Source organism: Ursus arctos, unplaced genomic scaffold, assembly GCF_023065955.2.
Source record: "Ursus arctos isolate Adak ecotype North America unplaced genomic scaffold, UrsArc2.0 scaffold_37, whole genome shotgun sequence".
Taxonomy (NCBI): domain Eukaryota; kingdom Metazoa; phylum Chordata; class Mammalia; order Carnivora; family Ursidae; genus Ursus; species Ursus arctos.
This window is the reverse complement of record NW_026623053.1, coordinates 12,560,276-12,572,312: the sequence shown is the minus strand read 5'-3', so window position 1 is coordinate 12,572,312 and position 12,037 is coordinate 12,560,276. Positions and strand designations below refer to the sequence as shown.

Here is a 12,037-nt window from a genome sequence, read left to right as displayed (position 1 = left end):
TAATAGTAAAGTTATGTATTTTCAACTGACCTCTGAAATTTGGTCATCAGGGGTTCTGTTTGCCGGGGCGCCTGGCCAGCTCAGTCGGTAGATCACACCACTCTTGATCTCAGGGTCCTGAGTTCAAACTCCACCTCCTGTGTAAAGCTTACTTTAAAAAATGAAAAAAAAAAAAAAGATACTTGTAAAGGTTCTGTTTGCCACCTTCCTTCTCTGAAAGCAGGACTTGTTTTCTGAAGTCCTTCATCCTGAGGTTAATTTGCATTCACTGCTTTGATCTCCCTACAAATCTAATGCAAAACTAAAGACAGCATTCTGTAAGGAAGAGAAAAGGCTGGATTTGTGGTCACATTAAGTTCTCCTGCCCAGAATGTAGTACCACCTTGCATTCTGGGCAGAACTAGCCTAATGTGGACGTGAAAGGATGGCGGTGGGGAGGTGGGGGTGGGGGCGGTCTATCCTGACCAGGAAAATGGCATTTGCACTGAGTGTTCTGGGCCCAAATATTCTAGGCCACAGCAGATGGCATTCATGATGCAACCAAAAACCTTAGAGCACCTGGCTGTGGTACCAAAGAATGTAAAATGCAGGGGAGTGGATCTCCATTTTGCCTCCCAAATGCGGACACATTCTTCAATGTATTCCCAAATTTTCCAGGAAAAGTTGGGAGTTTTGTGTCTTTTTTTCAGATCAGTGATTTAGGCTGTTTGGTCTAAAACTCTTGCTGTAAAATCCTATTTGCTCTGGCAGACCAAAACATCTCTGGTTGCCTTTGGAAGTTGCAGCAATAGGTCCATATAAAGGTGAAGTTTAGCACTTAAGCAGAAATAATTGTTTAGAGAATTCTACAGATCATTGTGCCCTTTCCATTTCTAGGGACAAGCATAAAAATAAGTAAAACTTTTAAAAGATATTGTTGTTCTTCTTTAGTACTATGACTAAGAAAGGATTTTTACCTTCTCAAGTAACAGCTCTTTAAGTATTCCCTGAAAATAGCCCTATATGGAGAATGAGAAAAGACTGGGTCCTCCTCCAGCGGTTCCTTCTGATCCTAAGATGCAGACTGTCTGAATTTTTATTATAAAGAAGGTAGTTTAGTGGTCTATCTTGGCTTTCCAGCCCCAGCCCCTGGTTATGTTGATGCCCACAAAGAACTTGATTGCCATTTATAAACTCCTTTTTCTCTTATTTCTTTTTTAACCAATCACCAAAACTCCTTTGTTTCAAAAGGCTTGCAGATATTGTAAAAGATAAGGACCTAGAGAACAAACGTCCTTCTTGTGACACTTGTTTTCTCTGTGTCTTTAAAAACTTTTTTTTGCATTTTAAATTGAAGTATAGTTAACATACAGTGTGATACTAGTTTCAGGTATACAATTAATGATTCAACAATTCTATATATTTCTCAATGCTCATCAAGAGAAATGTACTCTTGGGCGCCTGGCTGGCTCAGTCAGTGGAGCATGTGACTCTTGGACTTAGGGTTATAAATTCAAAGCCCCACGTTGGGTGTAGAAATTACTTAAAAATAAAATCTTGGGGCACCTGGGTGGCCCAGTCAGTTAAGCATCTGACTCTTGATCTCAGCTCAGGTCTTGATCTCAGGGTTGTCTCGAGTTCACACAGGGCGTGAAGCCTACTTAAAAAAAAAAAAAAAAAATTATAAAGGGGCACTTGGCTGGCTCAGTTGGAAGAGCCTGTGGCGCTTGATCTCAGAGTCATGAGTTCCAGCCCCACACTGGGTGTAGGGATTATTTAAATAAGTAAACTTAAAAAAAATGTTTTTCTAATCTTAAAAAAACTTTAAGAAAACTCTTAATCACCTCACCTATTTCACCCATCCACCCACCCACCTCTCCTCTGGCAACCACCACAAATGACAATATTTGTTCTCTATATTTAAGAGTCTGGGTTTTTTTGTCTTTTTTTTTTTAAAGATTTTATTTATTTATTTGACAGAGACATATAGCGAGAGAGAGAACACAAGCAGGGGGAGTGGGAGAGGAAGAAGCAGACTCCTAGCGGAGGAGCCTGATGTGGGGCTCGATCTGAGGATGCTGGGATCACGCCCTGAGCCGAAGGCAGACGCTTAACGACTGCGCCACCCAGGCGCCCCTTTTTGTCTTTTTCTTTGTTTTGTTTCTTAAGTCCCACATATGAGGGAAATCATATGGTACTTCTCTGACTGACGTACTTCGCTTAGTTTTATACTGTCTAGCTTCATCCATATTGCTGTAAATGGCAAGATCTCATTCTTTTTTATGACTAAGACTCCTCTGTGTGTGTGTGTGTGTGTGTGTGTGTGTGTGTGTATACCACTTCTTTATTCATTCATCTATCAATGGATACTTGGGTTGCTTCTGTATCTTCGTTATTATAAATAATCCTGCAATAAGCATAGGGGTGCATATATCTTTTTGAATTAGTGTTTTTGTTTTCTTTGGGTAAATACCCAATAGTAGAATTACTGTATCATACAGTACTTATATTTTGAATTTTTTGAAGAACCTCCATACTGTTTTCCACAGTGGCTTCATCAAATTACATTCCCATCAACAGAACATAGGTGTTCCTTTTTTTCCATATCTCACCAACACTTATTTCTTGTCTTTTTTATTTTAGCCATTCTGACAGGTGTGAGGTGCTATCTCATTGTGGTTCTGATTTGCGTTTCCCTCATGATAAGTGATGTTGAGCATCTTTTCATGTTGTCTCTGGTCAGCTGTATGTCTTCTTTGGAAAAATGTCTATTCATATCCTCTGCCCATTTTTTTAATTTTAGAGAGAGAGAGAGTGCCAGTGAGCAAGGGGAGGGGCAGAGGGAGAGGGAGAGAGAGAATCTCAAACAAACTCCCACACTGAGCTCAGAGCCTGACACTCGAAGCTCTGTCTCATGACCCTGAGCTCATGACCTAAGCTGAAATCAAGAGTTGGATGCTTTACTAAAAAAAAAAAAAAAAAAGGGGGGGCGCTTGGGTGGCACAGTGGTTAAGCGTCTGCCTTCGGCTCAGGGCGTGATCCCGGCATTATGGGATCGAGCCCCACATCAGGCTCTTCCGCTGTGAGCCTGCTTCTTCCTCTCCCACTCCTGCTTGTGTTCCCTCTCTCGCTGGCTGTCTCTGTCTCTGTCGAATAAATAAATAAAATCTTTAAAAAAAAAAAAAGAGTTGGATGCTTTACTGACTGAGCCATCCAGGTGCCCCTGCCCATTTTTAATTGGATTATTTGTTTTTTGGTGCTGATTTGTATAAATTTTACATATATTGAATATTAACCCTGTACTGAATATGTCATTTGCAAATATCTTCTCCCATTCAGTAGGTTGACTTTTTGTTTTGTTGATCATTTCCTTTACTGCGCAGAAGCTTTTTATTTTGCCATAGTTCCAATAGTTCAATAATTTTGCTTTTGTTACCCTTGCCTCAGGAGACCTACCTACAAAAATGTTCCATGGTTGCTGTCAAAGAAATTACTTCCTGTGTTTTCTTCTAAGGTTTTTATGGTTTTAGGTCTCACATTTGGTGCTTTAATCCATTTTGAGTTGATTTTTGTATATGGTCTAAGAAAATTGTCCAGTTTCATTCTTTGGCATGCAGCTGTCCACTTTTCCCAGCCCCAGTTGTTGAAAAAACTCTTTTCCCCATTGCATAGTCTTGCCTCCTTTATCATTAGATTACTTGACTATGTAAGTGTGTGTTTATTTCTGGGCTCTCTGTTCTGTCCCATTGATCTGTGTGGCTGTTTTTATGTCAGTACCATACTGTTTTGATTTGTAAACTCCTTTTTAAGGAGGGAGTGATGGTGGCCAAGAAGGATATGAACATGCCAAAGCACCCCAAGCTGTCACACACGAACATGCCCAACCTTCATGTCATGAGGGTCATGTACTCTCTTGAGTCAGGAGGCTACTGAAGGAACAGTTTGACTGGAGTCATTTCTACTGATACATTACCAACAAAAGTAGCCAGGATTTCCATGATTACCACCATCTACCCCCTGGGATCATGCCTGCCACCTGGCATCCCAGCCATCCTGAGACTGAGAGGTCTGCTGAAAGGTCTGGAGGGCAAGTGGCCTGCACTACTCAACTGCGAGAAGCTACAGAGACAGCTATAGACAAATTGCTGGGTCAGATTGCTGGTTCAGCAACTAAATTCCCCTTTAGAGGCAATATGGTTGTGAACTTGGACATCCAGCATAGGTTGAAGGGGATTGTTTATGTTGAATAAATCTATAGCCAAAAAAAATTTTTTTTGAAAGTTTATCTTGATCTAAAGTACTTAGGTTCATTTGTTTATTTGTTCAAACCTTTATAATTATACAGCTTGAAAAACAAATTCTATTTTTTTACTTTCATTTATTTATACCGTAAAGTTATGATATTTCCTTCTAGAGCTAATATTCTGTGTCTTCTATCATAGCACATTCTAGTGCAGTGTCCTATTTACACATGCACTCTCCTCATTTTTGTAGATTATTTATTGGTAGATCTCATTTGCAAGTTAGATGGAGAAACGTTTGATTTGCTTGTAAGGACAGGAGTCATGGCTTAGTGACCAATGAGGCCATATATCTAATTGGCATTCAATAAATTTTTTGACGATTATAATGGCCAGTGCCTTTTCTCCATTCTCTGTATTTGTCATGCATTTTTGTATTTATTGGACACAAACTTAATATTAGAACTCCTACTGTTAGGTATAATAATTCTGCTTTTGGGAATTTATCATAAGGACATATTAAAAACAACTGAGAAAAACATACATTTGAAGAGTTATTTATAATAACCTGAAGGACGCCTGGGGGGTTCAGTCAGTTAAGCATCTGCCTTCGGCTCAGGTCATGATCCCAGGGTCCTGGGATCAAGTCCCGCATCAGGCTTCTTGCTCAGCAGGAAGCCTGCTTCTCCCCCTGCCTGCCGCTCCCCCAGCTTGTGTTCTCTCTCTCTCTCTGACAAATAAATAAGTAAATAAATAAAAAAAATCTTAAAAAATAATAATAGTAACCTTAACATTTTGGAACTAACTCAAATATCCAATAGGATAATGGTTAAGGAAATTATGGTATAAATGCTATAGAATAATAAACTTTAAAATTTATTCACATAGTATTTAAAATGTATTTGTGCATGTTGAGCTAGATAAACAAATACAAAAATGTATAGAGCTTGATCTTAATTATATAAAAAATGCAAAGCAAAAATCTGGAAAGAAATAGAATATAATATTGCTTCTAGGTGGTAGAAAGCAAAGTGTATCTTAAGGTTTTTTTAAATGAAAAGAAAAATGAGAATTTATTGAAAGCTCTCATGGGTTCAACAAGTCAATGGGAACAGAACACCAAACTTAGAAAACATGCAGGAATCAAGGCATCTCTGGAAGACTAAGAAGTAGAAAGCTGTAGAGAACCTGGCTGGCTCAGTCAGTAAAGCGTGGAACTCTTGATCTCAGGGTTGTAAGTTTGAGCCCCACATTGAGTGTGAGATTACTTAAAAAAAAAAAAAAAAAAAAAAAGGATGCTGCAAGGGCACTGCCCCCATTGAACTCCACCACAGCTGGTGCAATGGAAACATCAGGGGCCCTCTGTCGTGAGTCGAGTCTCAGCAGGAGCATTTGTTTGCCAAGCCAAGATCATACACTTTACTCTGGCTGCTGAAATGCTACAGTTCAAGAAGAGGGAGGATGTCTCCACCTAAGCTTCCACTGTGGAAAGCAGAGCATTGCATCTCACCTACGTGGTATACGAGAAAGGATTTCTCCTACATAGGAAGAAAAGTTGCAAATTGGATAACCAAAAAAAAAAAAAAAAAAAAGTCTATAACATTTTTTTTCCTTTTTCATGTTTTTAGCACTTTATAAATCATCTTCAAATTGTATTAGGTGTGGAAGCTGCTAAAATAAATTAATATAACCTTTTTCTTCCTCATAGCATGAAGGGTAGCAGAATAATGGCACTCCAAAATATGACTGTAGGAGTTCAGGACATGCCAACCCCAAATATGCCACTTCGGTGTATTAGTTATTTTGAGCTGTAAGGCTCTTGAAAAACAACAAATGCAGGGAACTCCCCTTATCTGCCTAAGACAGAGCCTCCAAAAGGAACTCAGTTGACATAAATCCCCTCTGTGTCAGTTTTATCAACCAAGGAAGATTGACTTTTATGAAAGGAAAGGAGACTAGAAGTCAAAACCATACCCAGAAAGACTGTGTCACAAACTATCATATCATATATAATCTATTCTAAGTGCCCATTTATCTTTCCTACAAATAATTTATTCTCCCCTAAGAGGCCTACATTCCCCCCTCCTCTTTCCCTATTAAAGTGGTATTTAATCCTGAATTCTAAGACACATCAGGGAATTACTCATTTTTCTCTGGGTATCTCCCATGTACACATGTGGTATACATGTTAATAACTTCTGTTTGTTCTTCTCTTGTGGTATTAATCTGTGTTTTTATTAAGGGGTCTCAGCTAAGAACTTAGAAGGGCAGAGGGAAAATTATTTTTCTTCCCCTACAAGCACTTTGTTAAATTAGAAGGATTTGTTTCCAATCATTAAGAGATGTATACAAAGTTGGTATAAAATCTTTATCAAAATAAGTAAGCTTCCTTCTACTTTGTGTATGCTAAGAGTTCTTTCTTTTAAAAAAACCATAAATAGGCACCTAAGGTTTATCCATTTTTTTTAATCAATCAATTGAAATAATGATTTTTCTCTTTTTTCCTTAATGCAGTAGATTACGTTGGTAGATTTTTGAACCAGTTTGGATATTCTAGGATAAACTATTTGATTTTGATGTATGACTTTTTTTTAAATACCTTGTTATTTCTTTAGCTAATAATTCATTTAGGATTTTGTGTGTGTGTGTGTGTGTGTGTGTGTATTTATATTCATAAGTATTTAGGGCAGCAATTTTCATGTATTGTCCTTATCTAGTTTTTAATCAAGATTTTAGCCTGGTTGTTTGTTTGTTTATTATTATTTTAAGTAGGCTCTGTGCCCAACATAGAAGTTGAACTCACAACCCTGAGATCAAGATTTGCATGCCCTACTGACTGAGCCAGCCAGCTGCCCCACTATTTTAGCCTTCTTAAGAGTCCTCCTCACCTTGGGGGCATGTGGGTGGCTCAGTTGGTTGGGTGTCTGCCTTCGGCTTAGGTCATGTTCCCAGGATCCTGGGATCAAGCCCCACGTCAGGCTCTCTGCTCTGTGAGGAGCCTGCCTCTTCCTCTGCCTGCCATTCCCCCTGCTTGTACTCTCTCTCTCTGTCAAATAAATAGATAGAATCTTTAAAAAAAAAAAAAAAAGTCCTCATCACCAGAAAAACAGATTGTAACTATGTATGGTGACAGATGTTAAGTAGACTTACTGTGGTGATCACTTCACAATATTCATGAATATCGATCATTACGTTGTACACCTGAAACTAACATAATGTTATATTCCAATTAATTCTCAATTTTAAAAAAGTAAACAAATGAATGAACACATTTTTAAAAGATCTTAGCCTTCAAAAATGAGCTGACCATTCCTGAACTTTTTTATTTTCTGGAACAATTTGCATAAAAATAGATGCCAAGTTTGCCTTGAAGAACTCAATAGAAAAAATTAGCTATGCCTAGCATTTTTTGGAGGGCAAAAACTTGACAATCATCTGAATTTCTTTAATACTTGGCTTTAATTTATTTTTTAAAAAACCAACAAAAAGTTGTGATTTTAAATTTTGAAAACCAGTTGTTAGACATTTTATTTATTTATTTTTAAGATTTTATTTGACAGGGGCGCCTGGGTGGCACAGCGGTTAGGCGTCTGCCTTCGGCTCAGGGCGTGATCCCGGCGTTGTGGGATCGAGCCCCACATCAGGCTCTTCTGCTATGAGCCTGCTTCTTCCTCTCCCACTCCCCCTGCTTGTGTTCCCTCTCTCTCTGGCTGTCTCTATCTCTGTCGAATAAATAAATAAAATCTTAAAAAAAAAAAAAAAGATTTTATTTGACAGAGAGCACAAGCAGGGGGAGCTGCAGGCAGAGGGAGAGGCAGACTCCCCACTGAACAGGGAGCCTGATGTGGGGCTCCATTCCAGGATCCTGGGATCATGACCTGAGCCGAAGGCAGATGCTTAACCGACTGAGCCACCCAGGCGCCCCATAATAGACATTTTAAAGTAAGGATTTATTAAAACAAACAAACACAACACACACGAAACAGTAACTGTTGTATAAAACCAAAGTATTTCTGGGTTCGTTGAATGCTATTTCTCAGTGCCAAAAACAGATACTGTGGTGTGTATGGAGATGAGAGTAGACACATTATGCTTTGTGCACCCAGGCATCTAGAATGCTGAGGCAGATTTGTGTTTACTTGTCTTTTCCTTCTGAGAATATGGGACATCATCAGAACCCTGTGAAATATAACCAGTGAGGCTATCTTGGTATTTCTGGTGAAATACGACAGAGCTATTCCCAAGAAACAGGTTTCTTTCCCTCAATGTAGGAGAGAACTCTTTGCTTCCTTACTCAAGAAGTCTGAAGGAACTGCTAGCTGATAGGAAGTATATCAAGTTACTGGAAAAATGCCCTGCCTTTGGCATTCCAGTTGCTGGCTGAAAAAAGACATTGGAGACTTCGTAAGCTGGAAGTTTTTATAATCAATCTCAGAAGTCTGATATGCCCTGCCAGGATCTCTATTTTGAGCCTGTTCCTGGTGCTCCACGCCATCTTTGCCTCCCACAAGGAAACTGAAACCCGCTGCCTTTCCTCCATAGCCAAGCGGGACTTTTATCTGCCATCATCCCCTCTCCCCTCCACTGTCCATCCCGCCCAGTGCTCTTTCCATTTCTTCCATTTAGTAGTTGTGCTTGTCAGCTTGTCTTTCATTCATTCAAGGGTGGTATGTAAGGTGGAGTGGCCTCTTGCGAAGATCCAAATTTCTGGGGAAGATAATGGTGGGTATGCCCTGTATCACTAGTGAGTATGCCCCATATCACTACAGTAGAGAGGAACTGTGTTTCTGGACTCCCGAATTGGGTGTCTGAATGTATTTTCAAAATACAAAAACATGGTTAAACATTGATTAGAGTTTCAAACTACCAGCACAGCCTTATACTTTTGGAATGTTAACTAAAGTATCCTGGAAGCTCAAAACAGAGGCCTAGCATAGTCTATGGAGCAACATCACTGTCTAGCCTATAAACCTGTTCAACACTTGGAGAATTGTAATGAGAAAAGGCTTTCCAAGTCCCAAATCTTAAGAAAACAAAGCAGAGAATCACAAATCAGTGACTCCTTTATACTTTACTCTTACACTGACCTGGAGTCTATAGTTTGTTTACTTAGGTAAATGTGCTGACTTCATGAATTCCCCCCATATATACATTTCTATCAAAAGGACTGACTTAAATTCTCAGATCTATTTAGAAAACTTTTGATAATCCTCAGTGACAATAGGGGTTCAAAACAGGTACACACATATGCCATTGGTAGGACTATCAATTGATGCAACGTGTTAGAGGCCAATTAAGTGATACCTATTTAAAAAAACAAAAACAAAAAATTATAAGCAACATAAATGTCCATCGCTAAGGTTCTGGTTAAAGCAGAGTAATACAAATATTGCAATAATATGAAACTATTTTTTATAATGTAGCAGATCAATTGTACTAATGTGTGAAAATGCCCAACACACACTTAATTGTAAAAAAAAAAATTACAGAATAGACTGCATATTATGCTCCTACTTATGATTTTATAGCTTATACATACATAATATAAATACATTTATTTGTACACAGTTTTTATGTTTGTTGCAGCATGTCTATGTCCTTTTATGTAAGCATTAGAATTTTGTAGAATAATATACAAGAAACTATTAATGGTGATTAAGGGCTGAAAACCCTTGTATCAGGAAACCACTTTGTATCTTTCTTTATTGTTGAATTTTCTTACATGAGTACGAAGTTTATCATTTAAAATACTGATGGGGGCGCCTGGGTAACGCAGTCGTTAAGTGTCTGCCTTCGGCTCAGGGCGTGATCCCGGCGTTCTGGGATCGAGTCCCACATTGGGCTCCTCTGCTGGGAGCCTGCTTCTTCCTCTCCCTGTCCCCTACTGTGTTCCCTCTCTCACTGGCTGTCTCTCTGTCACATAAATAAATAAAACCTTTAAAATAAAATAAAATAAAATAAAATAAAATAAAATAAAATAAAATACTGATGAACAAAAGAAATTTTTTGAAAATATAATCGGACTTCCTAATGTTGAAAATCAAGAATCTCAGAGTTGGATCTATGTTTAATAAAATTCTGCCTTTTGATGGCAGCTTTTGAGTCCCTGTTAGTCATTCAGGCTACTGAACCCCCAAAAAGAAACATTAGTACATTAAGCCCTGAGCTTCTGTATTTGAGTAAAATCAGTGTAATCCTTATGACTGGAAATGAGGATGTTTCCACGGTGCTTTGTAAATCACAATACACACACCCCAGTACACACACTCCATAGTGTAGATATTTAGATGTTTTCAGGGTATGGGTAACCAAGTGAGAAGATCCTTCTGGATCTCCGTTTCTTAGAGAAAGGAGGACAGTTAGGCCCGAAGATGACTCTGGCATCTTCTAATTTCTCTATCTGCTGCCAGCTAGCCACTGAGACACTGAAAGAATTTAGACATGGGGACTGGGGATTACTGGAGAAGTTTTTCCTTTTTGTTGAGCCCTTTTAAATATACCTTCTCGTTGCTAAGGCATCATTTTTTTTTTTTCTGTCCCAGTGTGCGTGTGTGTTTTTTTTTAAGATTTTATTTATTTATTTGACACAGAGATAGCCAGCAAGAGAGAGAACACAGCAGGGAGTGGGAGAGGAAGAAGCAGGCTCCCAGCGGAGGAGCCCGATGTGGGACTCGATCCCCAAACGCCCGGGATCACGCCCTGAGCCAAAGGCAGACACTTAAGGACTGCGCTACCCAGGCGCCCCCCAGTGTGTTTTTATCATTGGCTATTTAGAGAATGATAACAATTATTTTTATTATTTAAATGTGCTCACTGGTCCCTGGGAACGCTGTTGATTTAAATGTTACCATCAGGGGCAGAGGCTCATGCTCTGTCCCGCAGCTGCCAATGAACACAAGCCAGGGCCCAGCAGCAGCCAGGCTGGTGTCTGTAGAGAGTAGTGACTGGCATCCAAGTGCCAGGGAGCACACAGCTACTAGTTCACAACAGGACAGCTGGGATGAAGGAGGAGAGGTCACCAGAAGCAGCTAGCTCTTGCCCCACGCCAGATCCTGGAAGCTACCGGGCAAAGCCCCGCTATAGGAGATGCCAAAATCACACATCTACCCATGGAACCCACTGAGCCATGGGGATGGGCCAAGCCCCTTTGCTCTAAGCTCAAAGAAGGTACTGGACCACTGTCCACCCCTCAGCCCAACTTTTTTTGGATCTATTGTTTGAGGGCAGCGAGAATCCCAGCCTGGATTTTGTTTTTGAACAGTGTTATTAATTCAGTTAACAGGAAGACCAGTTGGAATCCTCATCTGGAGGTCTCACATTGCTGCCTTTATTATTTAAGTCAGGATATCCTGTATTTCTGAGTGTACTTGAGGTGCTGAGTCTGTATACACATTGGAGTTGGAGGGAGGAGGTTCCCTTAAAAGTTTTCTCTCTCAAGCCTCCTGACTAGCTGTAGAGGCCCACAGTATCCCCCAAATCTGTTAGATTTTAGATTAGGGAATGTAGGGCTTTTTTTTTCTTTCCCAAGGAACAACTTTCTTACCACCCTTGGTATAAATAATATTCTGAAAAATAAAGGTAACAAAAAACGGACAAAAACTAATCAGACAGTTCAAGAAGCTGAATTGACTTTGTTAACTTAGCCATCACTCTGCCACACTCAATTCCACAGAGGTCAATCACTAAGGCCAGCCTATGTTGCAGAGAAGAGGGATTAAAACCAGTTCTTAATGGGAAGAGCGTCAGAAAATTTGCTTTGTAGACATGTTTTAAAATCACCACAGTATTCATGCTCAGGAGTGCCTTGGGACATTTTG

At 39.5% G+C, this 12,037-nt stretch overlaps 1 long non-coding RNA gene across 3 annotated transcripts in view; it reads right to left on the bottom strand.

Moving 5' to 3' along the window:
• The window catches only part of LOC130542574 (uncharacterized), a 67,516-nt gene that overhangs the window by 20,551 nt on the left and 34,928 nt on the right, over positions 1 to 12,037 (bottom strand). For all 3 annotated transcript variants that reach the window (XR_008957228.1, XR_008957227.1, XR_008957229.1), the window contains one exon: positions 31 to 151. This is a non-coding gene — a long non-coding RNA (uncharacterized LOC130542574). The remainder of the gene's footprint in view (positions 1 to 30; positions 152 to 12,037) is intronic.